Source organism: Cavia porcellus, unplaced genomic scaffold (assembly GCF_034190915.1).
Source record: "Cavia porcellus strain 051 isolate PalLab524CR breed Dunkin Hartley unplaced genomic scaffold, mCavPor4.1 scaffold_9, whole genome shotgun sequence".
Taxonomy (NCBI): Eukaryota; Metazoa; Chordata; class Mammalia; order Rodentia; family Caviidae; genus Cavia; species Cavia porcellus.
In genome coordinates this window covers 63,511,989-63,529,564 of record NW_026947492.1, presented here as the reverse complement: position 1 = coordinate 63,529,564, position 17,576 = coordinate 63,511,989, and the positions used below count along the sequence as shown (strand labels likewise).

The 17,576-nt window shown below is 38.5% G+C and overlaps 1 protein-coding gene and 1 non-coding gene across 7 annotated transcripts in view; both read right to left on the bottom strand.

The window, feature by feature from the left end:
* Positions 1-17,576, bottom strand: part of Stim1 (stromal interaction molecule 1) — a 231,260-nt gene that overhangs the window by 98,040 nt on the left and 115,644 nt on the right. The gene's annotated exons all lie outside the window — the stretch shown is intronic.
* Positions 10,612-10,716, bottom strand: LOC111755097 (U6 spliceosomal RNA). The gene has a single exon (XR_002789685.1). It is a non-coding gene; the product is annotated as a U6 spliceosomal RNA (small nuclear RNA).

Here is a 17,576-nt window from a genome sequence, read left to right as displayed (position 1 = left end):
GTCTGAGTCTAGCCTGAGCTGCCCAGCAATTAGCAGACTCTGTCTCAAAATAAAAATCCAAAAAGGGAAAAGGGAAAAAGGACTAAAGAGATAGCTTAGTGTGAAGGTCCTTGGTATAATCCTCAGTACTAAATAAACAGAATACCATTCCATGTTAAATAACATGAGATGTACCTGAGTTTCACCAGCCCTTCTAACTTTGCACCTTTTATGGCTTTACTTGCAGGGGTTGAACATTATAGTTATTTGTATTTATCTGAAGGCAGAGTTGGTGTCTTTTGAATTTTTTCATGTACTATCTAGACCATGATATATTAACTCCTTGACTTGTTTAATACCTACCTCCCTCCACTAGAAGTAAATTCCGCAACAGCCAGTATGTTTGTTCACTCCAATATTCTCTGAGACTTGTATAATGCCTAGCACTAGTAGGTCTTCAATAGAAGAAGTGCCGAACATGAATAAATATTTCCCTGATGTACAAAGCAGGTTTCTCCTCTCAACCTGACTTCATCTCCCCTACATTTGCCCCTGCCTCAATCCAGAGGACCGAACCTATGCTAAGCAAGTGCTAAGCAAGTGCTCTACCACTGAACTATATCCTCAGCCCTTTGCATTTTTCTTTCTTTTTGGTACCGGGTATTGAACTCATGACCGCACACTTGCAAGACAGGCACTTATGCCACTGAGCTAAATCCCCAGTCCCTGCATTTTTATTTTGAAACAAGGTCTCATTAACTTATCTAAATTGGCCTTAAAATCTATAATTCTGCTGCCTCAACTTCCTTTAGTGCTAAGATTGCAGATGTGTACTATTGTACACTGTTTTAATTTCACTTCTGACTCCAGAGAATCCAACTACCTGTCAGATGTCTCCACATGGATGTTTTTCAGGAACTTGAAATTAAGATTTCTGGAAGGAAAAAAAGTGCTCTAAAAGATACAACAGCAAGTGTGTTTAGAGGTGTTAAGTAGCTGACCATATTAATGTTTTTGGTTGGATCATTGAACACAACTGTTTGCAGTCTCACTGTTTGAATGTCCACCTTGTTTGCTTTGATACTGTGACTTGAGCAACTATCTCTAAGATGATAATATGTAATCTATTAACTGGTGATTTCTTACTGTTTTTTTTTTTTGTCATTCTGTATTACTTGTACCCTTACACCGCTTTGTTTTGTTTTGTTTTTTCTTTTTCCTTTTAAATAAAATTTTAAAAAAAGAAATTAAGACTTCTGAATCTCAACTCATCTTTTCTCCTCCAAACTTTCTTCTCCAGTTGCCTATGTCACAAACCTTAACATGTGTCTTCTATCCCCCAAATTTAATCAATCATCATCCTAGTTCAGTACTCCTTAAGTATTTAAAATCTTACTATCCACATAGCATCTCACATCTAAATACTTATTTGCCAATCAATAGAAATACTAGCCATAGGCAATGCTAGTGCTTACTAGCTGTGTATTTATCCTAGTCATTCCCTCTTAAAATCCCTACAAAAACATCTCACTATTCTTAAAAGTTCAAATTTCTTAATGTGACCAGCAAGACCCACAAAGATCTGACACCTGCTACCATTCTGGTCCCATCTCCAGCAAATCCCACTTCCTATGATCCTTCTTTATATACAAAGTTTCTTCCATTCTCTGTCCTTGCATATTGATCTATAACTCTCTTGTCTAGCCACATATCAGAATCACCTAGGGATCTCTTAAATTCTGATCCTCAGGCTGCCACCCTACATCAATTAATTCAGTATCTCCCTGAATGGGGCAAAGTCACATGTCGGTTTTTTTCTTTGATATACACATACAGGAAAGTACATAAGTAAACACAGACTAATTAATTTTTACATATGTATATATTCATGTAACTATCACCTGAATCAAGATATGGAACATTTTCAATGATCAAGAAGATTTCTTCCCTTTTTCCTTTTCCAATCAATATTACTGTGTGCTGCCCCACCCAAATGGAAACTGCTATTCTATTATCCACAGATAAGTTTTGCCTTTTTTAACCTTCATATAAATGAAGTCTGGATATTTCTGAGAACACATGTACACACAATAAGATGTTCCCACTTTAAGTGTCAATGTGTTTCACAGACAAATGGAACTTATATGACCTCCACCCTGATTAAGATGCAAAATATTTCCTTTACCCCAAACTATTGACCCTGCACTGCCAACCTCATTTTCCCTGCACATAAAACCACTGACCTGATTTCTGTCACTACAAATTGAGGCTTCCCTATCTAGAACTTCAAATACATGGAATCATCAGTGCACATTCTTTGTACTTGACTTCTTTTACTCAGAGTAATTTGAGATCCAACCATGTTCCCTTGTGAATCAGCACTTTGCTCAATTTTATCTTTTATTAGGATAGACATACCACAATTTGTTTATTCACTTGAGTTTTTGGGTAATAAAAATAAAGCTATTCTGAACTTTCATATACAAGGATGTGCGTGAACATATGCTTTCACTTTCCTTGAGTAAATATCTAGGGGCAGACCTACTGAGTTATACGATAGGAGTATGCGTGACATTTTAAGAAACTGTCAAACTGTTTTCTAAGTAGCTGCACTACCACTTTATACTCCCACCAGTAGTATACGGCATGTCCAGTGAAGCTAATGTACAGCTCAGGTTTGAAAACTATCATTTTTCTATATGGAAGCCTCTTTGTTATTTCTTTTTTTTTTAAGGTATTTAAACTTTAGTTGATGAGTAGGAACCTAATGCCTATTATAATCATACCTGTGATATATAATCTATAGGGTTTTTTTTTTTTTAACAATGTTAAGAAGAAGAATACTTAGACGACTTCCTGGGATTTAAGGATCAATACTTTTCCCATCTTTTCCTTTGGATCCTTTAAGAGACAGACAATTAGATAATCATAAATTCAAATGAATATTTCATTACTTAAAATGAACCAGTTTGGTCAGTCTACTAAAGTAATTACAGCCACAATTTGATGACAGGGAAATTCAGATGATCACAATAAAGGTGATGCTCTCAATGGAACAACTTGTATGGAATAAAAGAAAGCCTTCAAATGTGTCAAGAAGATACTTCTGAATCAATTTCTAATCACAGTCTTTATTCTTTCTTAATCTGCACTCATGCTGATAGTCTCAAGTTAAATACTGTCCCCTCAAAGAACCTTCCCTGACCAACTCTCCCTCTCAAATTGACTTAGATAAACATTATACAGTCTTTTTTTTTTAATTTTATTTAAGGAGAAAAGATTTACAGAAAAAAATAAACAGTAGGAAATCACTAGTTAATGGATTACATATTGTCATCTTAGAAATAATTGTTCAAGTTATAAAATTAAAGCTTATAAAGTGGACATGCCAACAGTGAGACTGTAAACAGTTCTGTTCAATGATCCAACAAAACTCAGTAATATCATTATCTATCTTATACACTTAAATGTACATGCAGTTATATTGTTTAGAGCACTTTCTTTTCCTCTCTTTTGTACAATGACAATTACACATTTTTGGTTTTATTGCTCCCACAGTTCTTATTACTTTTTTGAAAGAGAGTAGAACCAAATGTGACATAACAGAACAGAGTCAGTCAAATCAAAAGGGTGGACATAATAGATAATGTAAAAGCATAATACAAGGTGATCAACAATGGTTACCATAATGCCTCCTGCTATCTCTAATAGAATTGACTATATCATCAGTTATAATAAAATTGAACAAAACAGTAAAGAACAAAACCAACAAAACCAAAACATTGGAGACATTATAGGTCTTCAAAAGTAGATAATAGTCGACCAGAATGGGTGTCATAATGAATCCCAGTATCTTCACAGCTGTTGCCTAAACTTTCGAACCTGGTACTATCAAGCAAAACAGAATAGAGGAACATCAGTCAAAACAAGATGGTGAGAGCAATACAGGGCTTTAAATCAAGATAATGGAAAGTCAAAGGGGGTTACTATAATATATCCTGCTATTTTTAAATTTATTTTTCCCTTAATTAAAAGGATAAAAATAAAAAAGTAAATAATAAAATGGAGATTGAGATAAAAGAGGGCATAACATCAAAACAGCGCAGATCAAAACATAACCATTTAAGCAAAATAGTGTTTCACCACAAGATAATCCCAACATAAAAGTAGTTACCATAGTGTCTCTTTCCTTGAAATTTTTGAGTATAACTTCGTGTACTGTAGCATCAAATATATCAAAACAATGTAAAACCATTTAAGAGAATGACAGTATTACAGGGTATTTAGAATCAACTAACAGAACATGAACAATGGTTTCTGTACAATCTCCTTGTCTATAAAAGTTTTTGCTTATACTATCATATATAATAAAATCCAATAAAATACAACCTGTTTAGACCAAGGGAGACAGAAGAACAAAAGCTTGATGAGACTTCAAAACAAGATGATACTAAATCAGTATTATCTATTAAGACGTCATTTTCTCCAAAATAGCTGTTCCTATCATCCAATCTTCTCTGTCTCATTTCTCTTGAGCTCTTTTTCTGTCAGTAGCTGTCAGTTTGTCTTCTTCATTTTGTTTTCTGCTCCATTCATTGTGGCCTCTCTGCTATTTCTGGATTCTTCGTATTTTTCTTTTTTAGAATATCCTGCAGTATTCTCTGTAGAGTTGGACTGGTGGTTGCATATTCCCCTAGTTCCTCTTTATCCTGGAAGCACCTTGATTTTCCATCAATTTCCAGGGATAGTTGTGCAGGATATATCAATCTTGCCTGGAGATTATTACCTTTCAAAGCTTGAATTATTTCCCCCATGCTCTTCGTGATTTGATGGTTTGTGCCGAGAAGTCTACTGTGATTCTGATGGGTGTTCCCTTGTAAGTGATCTGTTTCTTGTCTCTGACGGCTTTTAATATTCTGTTCTTGTATTGGATTTCTGGAATTTTTATTATTATATGCCTGGGTGTTGCTCTGTTTGGGTTGTAGGTGGCTGGGGTCCTGTATGCTTCATACAACTGAGTATCCTTACCTTTTGCTAAATTAGGAAAATTCTCTTGGATTATTTCTGTGAGTAGCTTTTGTAGTTCATTTGTTTGTGTCCCTACTTCTTCTTTTATGTTCTTAATTCTTAAGTTATAGATCCTCTTATCCTCTTCTAGTCTTTGTATTATTGCTGTTTGTTTCTTTGTTATTTTTAAGAAGTTTTTCATTTCATGCTCCCATATTACAAATCTGCCCTCCAATTCAAATAATCTATCCTTAGTTTCTTTCAAGCTGTTATGCCAGTTTTTCATAGAGTTTTTAGTTTCCTGGTAATCTCTTTGAACCTGCTTCATGTATTCTATGCTTTCTCTATTTTCTCCATTAAACAATTCTCCCCTCTTTTTCTGTTCTTCCATTCCACCATCTGGTTTTTCTTGGGTGGTGCTTAGCATTTCTCTAACTATTCTCCTTATGTCTAGCTTCAGGTCATTAATAACTTCATTCCTGAACTTGTCTATGAGGCTCTGGAGATAGCGCTTTTTATCTATTGGTGCTGTGTCTGCTATTGCCTCTTTCTCAGGACTGGGGGCCGAGGAGCCTTTCTTGTTGCTGCCTCTTCCCATATTCTTTGTTCCTTATATATGCAAGCGTATATAGAAGGCCCAGCTTCCTTCCCTGCTGGCCACAATCTGAATTGTGCTGGCTAGGTGTTCCCGCCCACCGCAGCACACCAGGAAGTTGCAGACTAGGCACCCTATGCAGGGCCCGCCCCTCCAGGTTAATCTACCTTCAGGCGCTGGGACCTGGGTTGTGCTAGCCTACTGGGTCTCAGCCAGCAGCGTCACGTAGGCTAGGCACTGCTCACCAATCCCACTTGAGAGGGGGATCAGTGACTGAAGTCACTGCAGCGCCCTGTTCCCGCAAGTCTGCCTGGTACCAGAATGTCCTCTGTTGGAGTCTCCTAGACCATGGAAGAGTCCCAGTTTCTCTCACTCACCACAGGTCAATGCACAGCTCCCCGCCCGTCCTGCTTTCAATTCCATTCACCAATTCCCGTTCTCAGAGCTTTCGTGTGTCTCTCTCCCTGCCGAGCTGATGTAGACGCAGCAGCGGCAGCGGGAAACCCAAATCGCGGCTTCCAATGGCGCGGGCTCCAGCTTCCACACTGAGGCTTTTCTGTTCCTGTTATAGCACCAGGATTGCGTTCCCAGTTGGTTTCTCTCAGCCCAGTTCGTTCTTGGGTCAGCAGGGCATATCTCCTCTTGCTTATGATTCCTTACTCCGCACCATTCCTGAATCCTAAGCTGGGTCTTTCAGAGAGCCTCTGTAGCTGCTGCTATCTGTCCGCCATGTTCCCAGAGTCCCCCATTATACAGTCTTGAAAGTAACTTAAATTTTTCATTTACACTACTTTTTACAATTGTAAGTATTTGTATGATAATTTGCATAACGTCTATTTTTGCTAAACTGTAAACTTTATAGTAGCAGGAATTGTGACTTGTTAATGGCTGATTCCTACCTCTAGCCAACACCTAGCAACTAGCATAGTCTCTATTTGCCAAATAAACAAATGAATGTTCAAAAGAACTTGCTGAATGAATTTAAATAGTCTTTACTGACAAAAAGTAGTAGAAGAAGGCTAGGGGTTTAGCTCAGCGGCATAAGCACCTGCCTGGCAAGTGCAAGATCATGAGTTCAATCCCCAGTACCAAAAAAAAAGTAAAAGAGTAAACATAGCAAAAAGGCACAAAGCAAAATATGGCAGAGAAGGAGATGAGAGCACCAGGAGATATCACAGTTTATATAAGGTGATAGGAGCAGAAGGGAGAATAATCCAAGCAAAGACAGTCCCAGAAGGTGAAATACTGCATTTTACTCTAAAAAACCAGAAAGTCCAAGTGATAGTACATACCTCTGATCCTGACACTAGGGAGGCTGAAGCAGGAAGACTGCCACAAAATTCAAGGCCAATCTGGACTACATAGTGAGTTCAAGATCAGCCTGGACTACACAGCAAAATCTTGTCCCAAAATAACTTTAAAAAATAAAAAGTTTTACCCAATTGTGGAGAACCGCTTAGATGACTCTCCTTAAAACAGTTGTCTCCCTTTTGGCTAAAGCTGGCCCTACTTTCAAGTGATATATGCACAGCTGGCTAAGTTTTGTCCTTATCCCAGCAACTGATTTTAAGCCACGCAAATGGGTCTAGCCAAGGTGCTGATGTGTAGTCTTTGAAGCAAGGCAACAGGTCAGTATTGCTCCCTATTGCTCCCAGGAAGCATGTGTGAGCCAGGTGGGACAGAAAGTCACACTCCACATCAAGATAAGCCTCAAGATAATATGGAATATATTAACTATGTCAATTTCCTATTACTGTTTTGAAATTTTGTATCATTGTTTTTATTCTTTTTCTCTCCTTAAAATAAAATTTAAAAAAAATACAAGAAGCTATGCCTTCTCAGGGCATAAAAAATTACACATCAGAGCTGAATCACTGACCCCAAAACATTAGATTCTACCTAAAATTGTGTTACACAGGTTACTCTTTCTGCATATCTTTCTCTCTGCATATTGCAGATCTGATTTCAGACCTCCTACCTAGCTCACCGCACTCACATACTTCTTGCCACTCTCATAGTCACTCATCCCTAAGCCACGCCTCTCTTCACAAATTAATAAAACCTGGGGGTTCAGCCCTAGCTCAAAGCCTTTGTTCCAGTTATTCATCACACTAGCTGGATTTAGGACCCCACTTGCTCCCCACCATCTTGGATATGTATTTGTGTCTTTGTGCCACATGTAGCACTGGAAGTGATAGATTGGAATTAACTTATGGAATTCCAATAACTTTTTCATTGGATTACAAATATAAATTTCCCAGACTGCAACAAGGTACAGAAGGGCTTCAATATCCAATCTTGCAAAAGCGCCTGTTAAAGGAAGATTTCTTCCAAAAGAAAATGGCTAAATCCTACAACTACTACTCACCACAAACAAGGTCTTGACCGCAGTAATATGGGGTTCTTGTGCAGGAGTTTTTTAATTGTTCCTTGGTCTGCCACAGTGTTGTTATAAACAGTCTGTTTACCTTTTTATTTCTATAGTCATCTTGACTGAATTAAAATTATTTGATGCCCAGCTCAGTGTTCACATGCTAAAACATCCATTTCAATACTCTACACTTTTCTTTTGTTTTGTTTTGTGATACAGGTATCAAACTCACAACCTGGTGCTTACCAGGCAAGCACCTGAACTGCTGAGCTAAGTCCCTGGCCCAACACTCCACACTTTCAAGCAGCAATTTGCCAAAAACTGAAATAGCTAACCTAGCCAATGGAAAATCAAAAAAATAAAACACATGTCTCTGGCCTCTGTGATCCATTCTGTCTCCACCTCTCGATTGGTTAAATACACTAAGTTGCAGAAGTGGCAGTTGTGAATCTTTGAATTCAACCTTCCTCTACACTTCTCCTAAGGATTAATTTGTTTCCTCGTGTATAGCCCAACACTGAGCAACACGATACTTGATCCAGAGATAACTGAAAGCTGTATACAGACTTTGAGGGGGTTTTTGTTTGGTTTTTTAGTTTGTTTGTTTTGTTTTTTGGGTTTTTGTTCATTTAGTTTTTTGAGACGGGGTCTCACTATGCAGTGAAAATTGGTCTTGAACTAAGTAGCCTTGGCTGGCCTGGAACTCACAATGATCCTTCTGCCTCCACCTTCTGAGTGCTGGGTTTACAGGTATGTGCTACTATGCCCAGCTCTGTACAAGACTTTGAAAACTTGTTTTCCCCTCTTAGGGGTCCCAATTGCCATGAATCTTTATATTCTAAAACTGCCTCTGTCAAGAAATGAAACAGTCTCAGGGGAATTAAATCAACAAACAATTTTTCAAACGCCACCCCAAGTTCCCTGACCTGGTGCCTGACCCAAACATTCTTGTGTCCTAGCCAGCACTTGTCAGAATTTGATATGGCCAAAAAAATAATTACAGACAATGCAAGACATCTTTCTGCTAAGAAAAGTTTTCTAAAGTGTTAAGTTAGGCACTAAAGACTTGCCCATACAGGGAGCTTTACACAGTGCCCAGAAGAGATTCCAACCCATCAGCCAACTCTCTTAAGATTACATCCTTCTGAGTTTGGAAATAAGACTGGCTCCTAATAACCTCTCAATCTCAGCTTCCCCTAAAGTAAATAATAAAGGCCTGGAAGATACAAACACCCAGGACCACTGAGTGGGATTCCAGTTTCCACTGTCCATATTGGATTTATTCCATCCAGCAAGAGGACAGCCTCAAACTCCTAGGCTAGGGCCTATTGCTGGCTACCATAACACAGAGCACATTCTTGGGCTCCAAAAGCAACCACAACAAGGAGACGGCTTTATTATGTTTCTCCCCCACATAAGCTTCCACTCAAACAATAATAGATAACTTGTCCCTCTTCTTTTCTTGGGAGATGATAACCAAGAACATCTGAACAACCGGCCATCATGATGATCATTCTACGCAGCTGAGCTTAAGAGTAGATCTTTATTACTGCTGCCTTCTTTGGCTATGGTAGGAGAAAGGAATGCCCAAAGAGAGGTGTGCCTAAGCCTCCTCTGAGCCCCAGCCCCCAGCCCTGCTCCCTCATCCCCACAAGCCTGACCTGATTCTGAAGGCAAAGCCTCTTCCTCAAAGCAGACTGGTCCACAGCACGGAGCTCAAGACTCAGCATCCCTGGACCAGGTCAGCACAACAGTTTCTTCACTAATCTCTCTGACTCTGTTCTAGTTTCCTTCAAACTCATTGTCTATCAAGCATTCAGTATAATTTTTCACAATTCAAATCTGGCTAGGCAACTCTCCTGAATAAAATCCTTTGCAGGTTCACACAAAAACCTATATACAAATGTTCATAACAGCTTCATTTGTAATAGCCAAAACTAGAATCAATCCATATGTTTTTCAACTAATGGGTGACTAGATTAAAATCCACATGGCTACTCAGCAATGAAAGCAAAGTGAAGTACTGATACAACTTGAATGGCTTTCCAGGGAATTATGTTGAGCAAAAAAACAAAAACAGAAAGCTAATTACTAAAGATTATGCAATCCTATGGTTCCATTTACATAACATTTTTGAAAGGACAAATTTTCAGAAATCAACCAGGTGCAGTAGCACACAACTATAATCCAAGCTACTCAGGAGGCTGAAGCAGAAGGATCACAGGTTCAAGACCAGTCCTGGCAATTTAGCATAACCCTGTCTCAAAATAAAAAATAAAAAGGACAGAGAAATTTTCTTTTTTACAAATGAGATCAGAGAGGGATTGGGAAACAGGCAGAAAGAAGGTAGAGGCATTTAAGGGATTGGGAAACAGAAAGGAGGTAGAAATAGTTATAAAAGGTCAGGAAAAATCTATTGATGTTGGAACAAAATGTAACACATACATACACACAGGTGCATAACAAACTGGGGAAGTCTGGAAAAGATCAACACATTGTATCAGTCAATATCTTGGTCATGATATTATTTCAAAATATTGCTATGAAGGAAACTGCATATGTAGTCTATGCTGGCTTTGAACTCACTTTATAGCTCAGGCTGGCCTCAAATTCAAAGCAATCCTCCTGCCTCAGCCTCTCAAGGACTAGGATCACAAGTATGCACCGCCATACCTACAATGAATTTGCATGTCATCTTTACACAGGGGTCATGCTAAATCTTCTCTGTATCATTCCAATTTTAGTATATATGATGCCAAAACAAGCACATTTTTTGGTTCGAGACAAGGTCTCACTATGTAGTGCAGGCTGGCCTTGAACTCACTTGTGTAGCCCAGGCTGGCCTCCAGCTCATAGCAATTCTCTTGCCTCAGCCTGCTTAGTACTAGGATTACAGGAGTGTGCCACCAAGCCTGGCTCCACATTATTTCTCAAAATTACATGTAGATGTGTGGTGACGCATGCCTATAATTTCAGCACTTGGGAGGCTGAGGGAGGAGGATTGCCTAGAGTTTGAGGCCAGCCTGGACTACATAGTGAGATCCTGTCTCAAAAAACAACACAACAATAACAAAAAAATCTGCATATAAATCTATAATTATTTCAACAAAAACCTTTTTAAAAAATCATTCACAAAGCTCCCTAAATCCTCCTATAGTGACAGCTCACTTTTTTAAGCAAGGCATTTCAAAGAGCTCTATATAATAACAATTGTAATTTTAGTATCCACTGGTTGAAATGATTAAGGAAGCAATATGGAATCATGAAATATCCCCTAAGGATCCCTTTCAGTTTCAAATCCCTAAGCATGGGAACCTTTGGCCTATATAATGTATATAATGCAGCAAAACATACAAGACTTAGTCTTTACAGAATTATCTAGCCTTGTCCCCTACCATTCACATATACTTTACATTCCCACCATACTAAATTACCTGTAGTTCCATAAATCTGCAAGGTTCACTTTTTGGCCTTGTACATAAATGTTCCCTTTGCTCACAAGATCCTTGCCCCATTCTACACCTCACCAATTCCTATCAAATTTCAAGGTTCTACTCAGGCTTGCTCTTTCTCTCTCTCTTTCTCTTTTTTTCCTTTCCTTCCTTCCTTTTTTTTCAGTTAGCAATATTCATGTCGTGAAAATATTTCAGTGGCTATGATATTGCCACTGTGCAAAACTGCTTCAGATATTTTCCAATTCCTCCAAGTACTTTCTCCATGCTGACTCCTAGGGTTTGATCAGGGTCCCCTCTCTGTGCTCTTAGTTCCTGTACTTTTCTTTATCACAGTCCAGATCAAAACTTTATACTCCTATCTTTAAAATAAGGCAAAAAAAAAAAAAAGTTACCTCCCTCATAGGTTGTGAGAATTAAGTGACTTAACACATATAAAAGTACTTCAAAGACACTGTGGCACATACTAAATATTCAATTATTACTAATTATTGTCGTTGTCCATCTAATTACTACACTAAAAGATCAAAATATGACTTAGTAGCTACATCCATCCCTAGTCTGACATAAAGAAGACCATTGACAAATATTTCAGAAAAGAATTAGGGTTCTATGATTGGGGCAGGGAAGTAGAATCTAAATCAATAGTAAAACTTGGGAGACTCAAGAACTGTTGGTAAGAACAGGAGTCAAGTACCAGTTGGAGCTAGGAACTAAGATAAACATTTTGGGAGATAAGCATAAAAAGAACCTGGCAATTACAGACTGAGAATTTGGATGAATAAGCACAACTGAGAATTGCCAAATTAAACATATTATCTAAAATGGCTCAAGTCATACTAGATTATTATGTAGGGCTCTTTAACCTGACATTATAACTTATTAACATTAAGTTGAAACAGTTGCTTAACCTTTTGGAAGCACTGTTTCTTCATCCAGGTAAAATGTAGCAAAATAATGTAACTTTCTAAATACTTAAGATTATGCAAGCAGCAGGGTATGGTGGCACACACCTGTAATCCCAGCACTCAGGTGGGTGATGCAGGATGATCATCTTGAGTTTAAGGTCAGCCTGAACGACACAGGGAGATCAAGTCTCATCAACCACAACAGCAAAAGTAAGACTATACCATCAAACTACATAGCCCATTGATAAAAGGGCTGATAAAACTAGTTAAGATAGTTATGCTACTGATTCCTCTGAGTTCACTTAAGAGAAAGATTTGTGCTGGTATTGTTTGGATAATTGAACTCAGATGTCTTATGTTCTGGGTGAATGATTTGAGGATGACAACACACAACAAGATGACATTTTGTTGGTTGAGGGGTTTTTGTATGTACCATTGCTGCCCCTTGAGGGAAAAATAAAGTAAACCTAGTTAGTTTGTAATAAATGTTAGGTTATCTCCTTCTCTCAAGAGTTTTTTTTTCTCTTCAAAATAAAACAAAAGCTGGGCATGGTGGCACATGTCTATAATCCCAGCGCTTGGGAGGCTCAGGCAGGAGGATCACTGTGAGTTCTAGACCAGCCTGGGCTGCATAGTGAGTTTAAGGCCAGCCTGAATTAGTGCAAAAGCCTGTCTCAAAAAATCTTAAAGAAAAAAAAAAAAAAAAGAATAAATAAAGTCCTTGATAAAACCTGCCTAGAGAGTACCTGTACACATGAATAAGGCCATCCCAGGTCACATCCTGAGGTTTTTCCAACCATAACTGAATTCTGTCCCCAACATCTCCTAAGGAATGAAACTTGAGTATCTTTTTACTTTTTCCATAAAAACAGTATTGAGGGGGTTGGGGATTTAGCTCTGCGGCATAAGCGCCTGCCAAAGCAGGCAGTCGTGAGTTCGATCCCCGGTACCGATAAAAAGGAAAAAGACAAAAAAAAAAAAAAAAAAAAAAACCAAAAAACAGTATTGAGTACATTATAAATAAGGAAGAAAACAACAATGAACATATCAATAATTATATTGAGCACTTCTGCATATTATCTCCTTAACAACTTTGTGAAGTTTATAATTTTATTATCTGCTATATGAGGAAACTGAGGCTTAATATGCTATTATGTGCCCAAGTCACATAGAATTTGAAAGCAGAGTTAGATACTGTCTCCTCAGTCCTGATAAGAAGGTTACCATGCATATCTGATTACCAATTACACACCTATTTTTTGGGCAGTTCAACTCTTCTTTGCTGCCAGTCGAGGCCTGAGAAAGTTGTTGATTGGGGGGTTTTTGGTTTGTGTTTGTTTTTTTTTTTTTTTTTTTTTTGGTTTGGGTTTTGTTTTGTTTTTTGCTTTATTTTGTCCCACATAAGTGCACCCAGGTGTAGTGATGATGCAGGCCTGTATGTAATCCCAGCAGTCAAGAGGCTGATGCAAAAGAATCACTATGAGTTTTAAGATCAGCTTTGGCTACACGGTGAATTCAAGGTCAGCCTGAACTACATCATGAGACACTGTCCTCTCACCCAAAAAAAAAAAAAAAAAAAAAAAAAGCTAAGTTCCCCTGAAATGCTTCAATGGAGTATATAGAAGAAACTTAGACTAAAGAAAAGGGTCTTCAGGGGGGAAATAAAAGGGATGCAAAAATGTGTATCCCTTACTATCAGAATTAAGACTTACTAGTTAAACACTCTGGCTTTTCAGATGAAAAAGAAAAGAGAGCCACTTACCTAAGGTCACACTGCTGTGTAAAAATTGCAACCCTGGGCCAGGGAAATAACTCAGTGGCACAGTGCCTGCCTGGCAAGCACAAGGTCCTGAGTTTGAGTCCAAGTACCAAAAAAAAAAAAAGACAACCCTGCCTCCAGATTTGCAAATTGGTGCTCATTTTTGTGTACACTGCCACCAGGCTATGGAGAAAGAACTAGAGACTAGAGTATGACCTGTCAGGTCTGTCACTCAGTGCAAAACCCAAACTCTGTAAACACAGGAAACGGGCTGGAACAAGGTTCAGCGGGAACAGCAACTTTTGCCAAGTTAGAAATGTTCAAAGGTTTCCTGCCTGCAGCTGTTAACTGTCATGGAAATGCTCCAAAAAGCCATACAAGACAGAAAAAAGAAAAAGAAATGAGAAAATATTCAGTCCTAGATGTGGCTTTATAAATTGTTCAGACCAACCAACCTACTTGTTTAACAATGAAGAAACTAAGACCATCCTTAAAAGACGTAATTTGTCCAAACTCAAACACAAAATTTAAGGATTCTTAGAAACCACTTACTTGATTCAAATCCTTCATTTTAATGATGAAAAGCCTGAGAAACAGATAGGGCAAGACCTCTGTCCATGGTCACAAACAGACGGTGATAGACTCAGCACTGGAACTCAAGTCTTCAATCTCACAAGTTAGAATGCTTTCCACTGAGGTGGAAGAACCAGGTAAAGTGATTTGCCTAAAATGATGTGGGTGCCATTTTAGCCCTAGAAAAAGTATAGCAGGTCAGGAAACTGAATATAAGCAGGATATGCTAACAGCTAGTGAAGGATGACAAGGGCCAAACAGCGTTAAAGGGCCAAAATAAAACTGCTTCTGGTTGCTTAAGACAGCTGAAAAACTAAGAAGCCAAGAAATATTCTGGCTATTTTAGGAACTTAAGACTCCAAGGAAGAAACAGGACAGGCAGATAGAAAAAAGGCTAGAAACGCTAACAGTAATCCCAAAGTACTGTTTCCTTTTTCTTTCCTAGGCCAAAAATCCAAGAAAACATCACTTCATAAGTATTTCTGGGTTCACAGCCCACCACATGGGTAGCACAGTAACTAGCAGATTCCTGGGCCCCACATGTCATGCAGCTAGCAGGTATGGAAGGAAATGACATTTACTCATTGCCTGGCATTTCATATTACTTAATTTTCACAACAGCCTTATATGGCAATGGTTATAATTCCCATTTAAGAGATGAACTAAGACTTACAGAATACAAGTGTCTTGTTCACTGTCATAAAATCAGTACTGTATATGGGAGATCTACTATTCATATGTATACTTTTACAAAGGGCCCACAGTGTCAACACTGTGCTATACACAAGAAATATAATTAAATAAACATGGTCCCCAGCTAAAGGTAGACAGTTGAATAACGATTATTTTGAAAATAAATAACATTTTTGGACTGATTTGGGGGGAGGAGGGTATCAGGAATCAAACTCACAATCTTGCACTTGCCAAGCAGGCACTTGTACTGCTGAGCTAAATCTCTAGCCCCTAAATAACATTTTTGAATGTTGACTGTATGCCACATACTATTCTAAGTTCTTCATATATATTGCCCATTTGATTCTCATAATAAGCCAGTTAGCCAGTTACTATTGTGCCCCTTATTATTCAGCTAAGAAACTACAGAGAGATTAAGTAACATCCTCAAAAGTACACACCCACTAAATTATAGAATAATTCAAACAGACAGTTTGACTCCAGTGCTTTATTTTGCTTTCTTGCTCTTTTATATTTTTCATTTTTATTTGTTTGGGGGGGGTGCCAGGAATCAAACTCAGGACCTTAAACGTGCCAGACAGGCACTTGTGCCACTGAACTATTTCCCCAGTCCTTTTTTTTTTTGAGACTGGGCCTAAGTTGCCCAGGCTGGGCTTGAATTTGCAGTCCTACTGCCTTAACCTCCAAGAGTACTGGAAATACAAGTATACACCATTAAGCCCAGCACAGCCTACATCTTTAATAGCTACCTCCAAACTGGCAATAGTAAGACAGACTGTGGTGAGCTCTGGCAGAGAGAAGTCAGAGATAACAGAGGGTTTTGCAGAGACAATTGATTTTTCTGGGTCACCCATGTTATACAATAAGGAGTGACAATGCAGAGGCTGAGAAACCAGAAAGGTTGGAGGAAACAGAGCATCTGGGACCAGAGTATGATTTATTCCTCCAGAGCAAAAAGACAATGTAATGATAAAAGATGGGATGGTAGGGCTGGGGATTTAGCTCAGCGGCATAAGTGCCTGCCTTGCAAGCAGGCAGTCGTGAGTTCGATCACCGGTACCGGTAAAAAACGAAAAAAGAAAAAAAAAGATGGGATGGTGGAGCCACTGAACTCCTCTCGTGCTGATCTCCAGGACACCATCATCTCTGTTCTGTAGTTTTCTCTTCGAACATCTCACCAATCCCAATTACAGTCCAGAAAGTCATGCAAGGCAGAGATTCCTGAGCCCACTTGATAAATTCAGAAAGCGATACCCATTCAGCAACAGGGGTTTGTTCTAAGTAAGTTAGTAGCAGAAAACAGTTTCTTGGCTTCTGCCCTTTCTACTAGGACACAGTAAAGAAAATTCAAAATACTATAAAACACAATATTGAGGAAAAGTTTAAAATTCTAGATTTCATGACCATTCTCTACTCATTTTACCATCACACTGACCCCCACTCCACCCTTCACTGTCTCCATAAATGAATACAGAGTTCTGGCAGTTTAAAAATACCCCTGTTTTCTCTCTTGGGGTCTCCAGAGGTCAGTGAATCAATCAGTGAGTTAATCAGGCACAATGTCTTGGCTGCCATTATAAGCCATGTCCTCAGGGAAACATTCCCCTGCATCAGCTCATCCACTGAATACAGATCTTTAAATGGCAATTAAAGAAAAGAGGAGTGCTAAAAAAAGTCAAGGCCAAGGTTAACTTTGTGAGAAAACTTTGTTTAGTATTATCTTAGATCTGAATATAATACAGAACTTACTCCCAGCCTGAGACTCACCCACCAAATCAACTTAATTGAGAGTTTAAGCTCCTAACAAGAAAAAAGCACTGAAAATCCATCATTAACACATTCATTTTTTATTACTTACCTCTATTTTGCACACAACTTATATTAGGTTCTAGAATTACTTTTTTTTTGGTACCAGGAATCAAACTCACAACCTCGCCTGCTTGCCAGGCAGGTGCTTGTGCCACTGGGATAAATCCCTAGCTCATACAATTACATAATTTAAATCTCTGACTTCAAAAAGCTTACCTTCTGGTTTGTGTTTCATTGTAGATGCAGCCATCTTTTGATTAATTTATTCACTTCTGTCACCTATGTAAATTTTGTGTATAAAAGTGATAATTTGGCCAGGTATGATTACGCATGCCTGTAATCCCAGCACTCCAATTTATTTCACTTAACAGGCAGGTGCTGTGCTGCTGAACTATATTCTGGCCCAATCCCAGCACTCTGAAATGCTGAG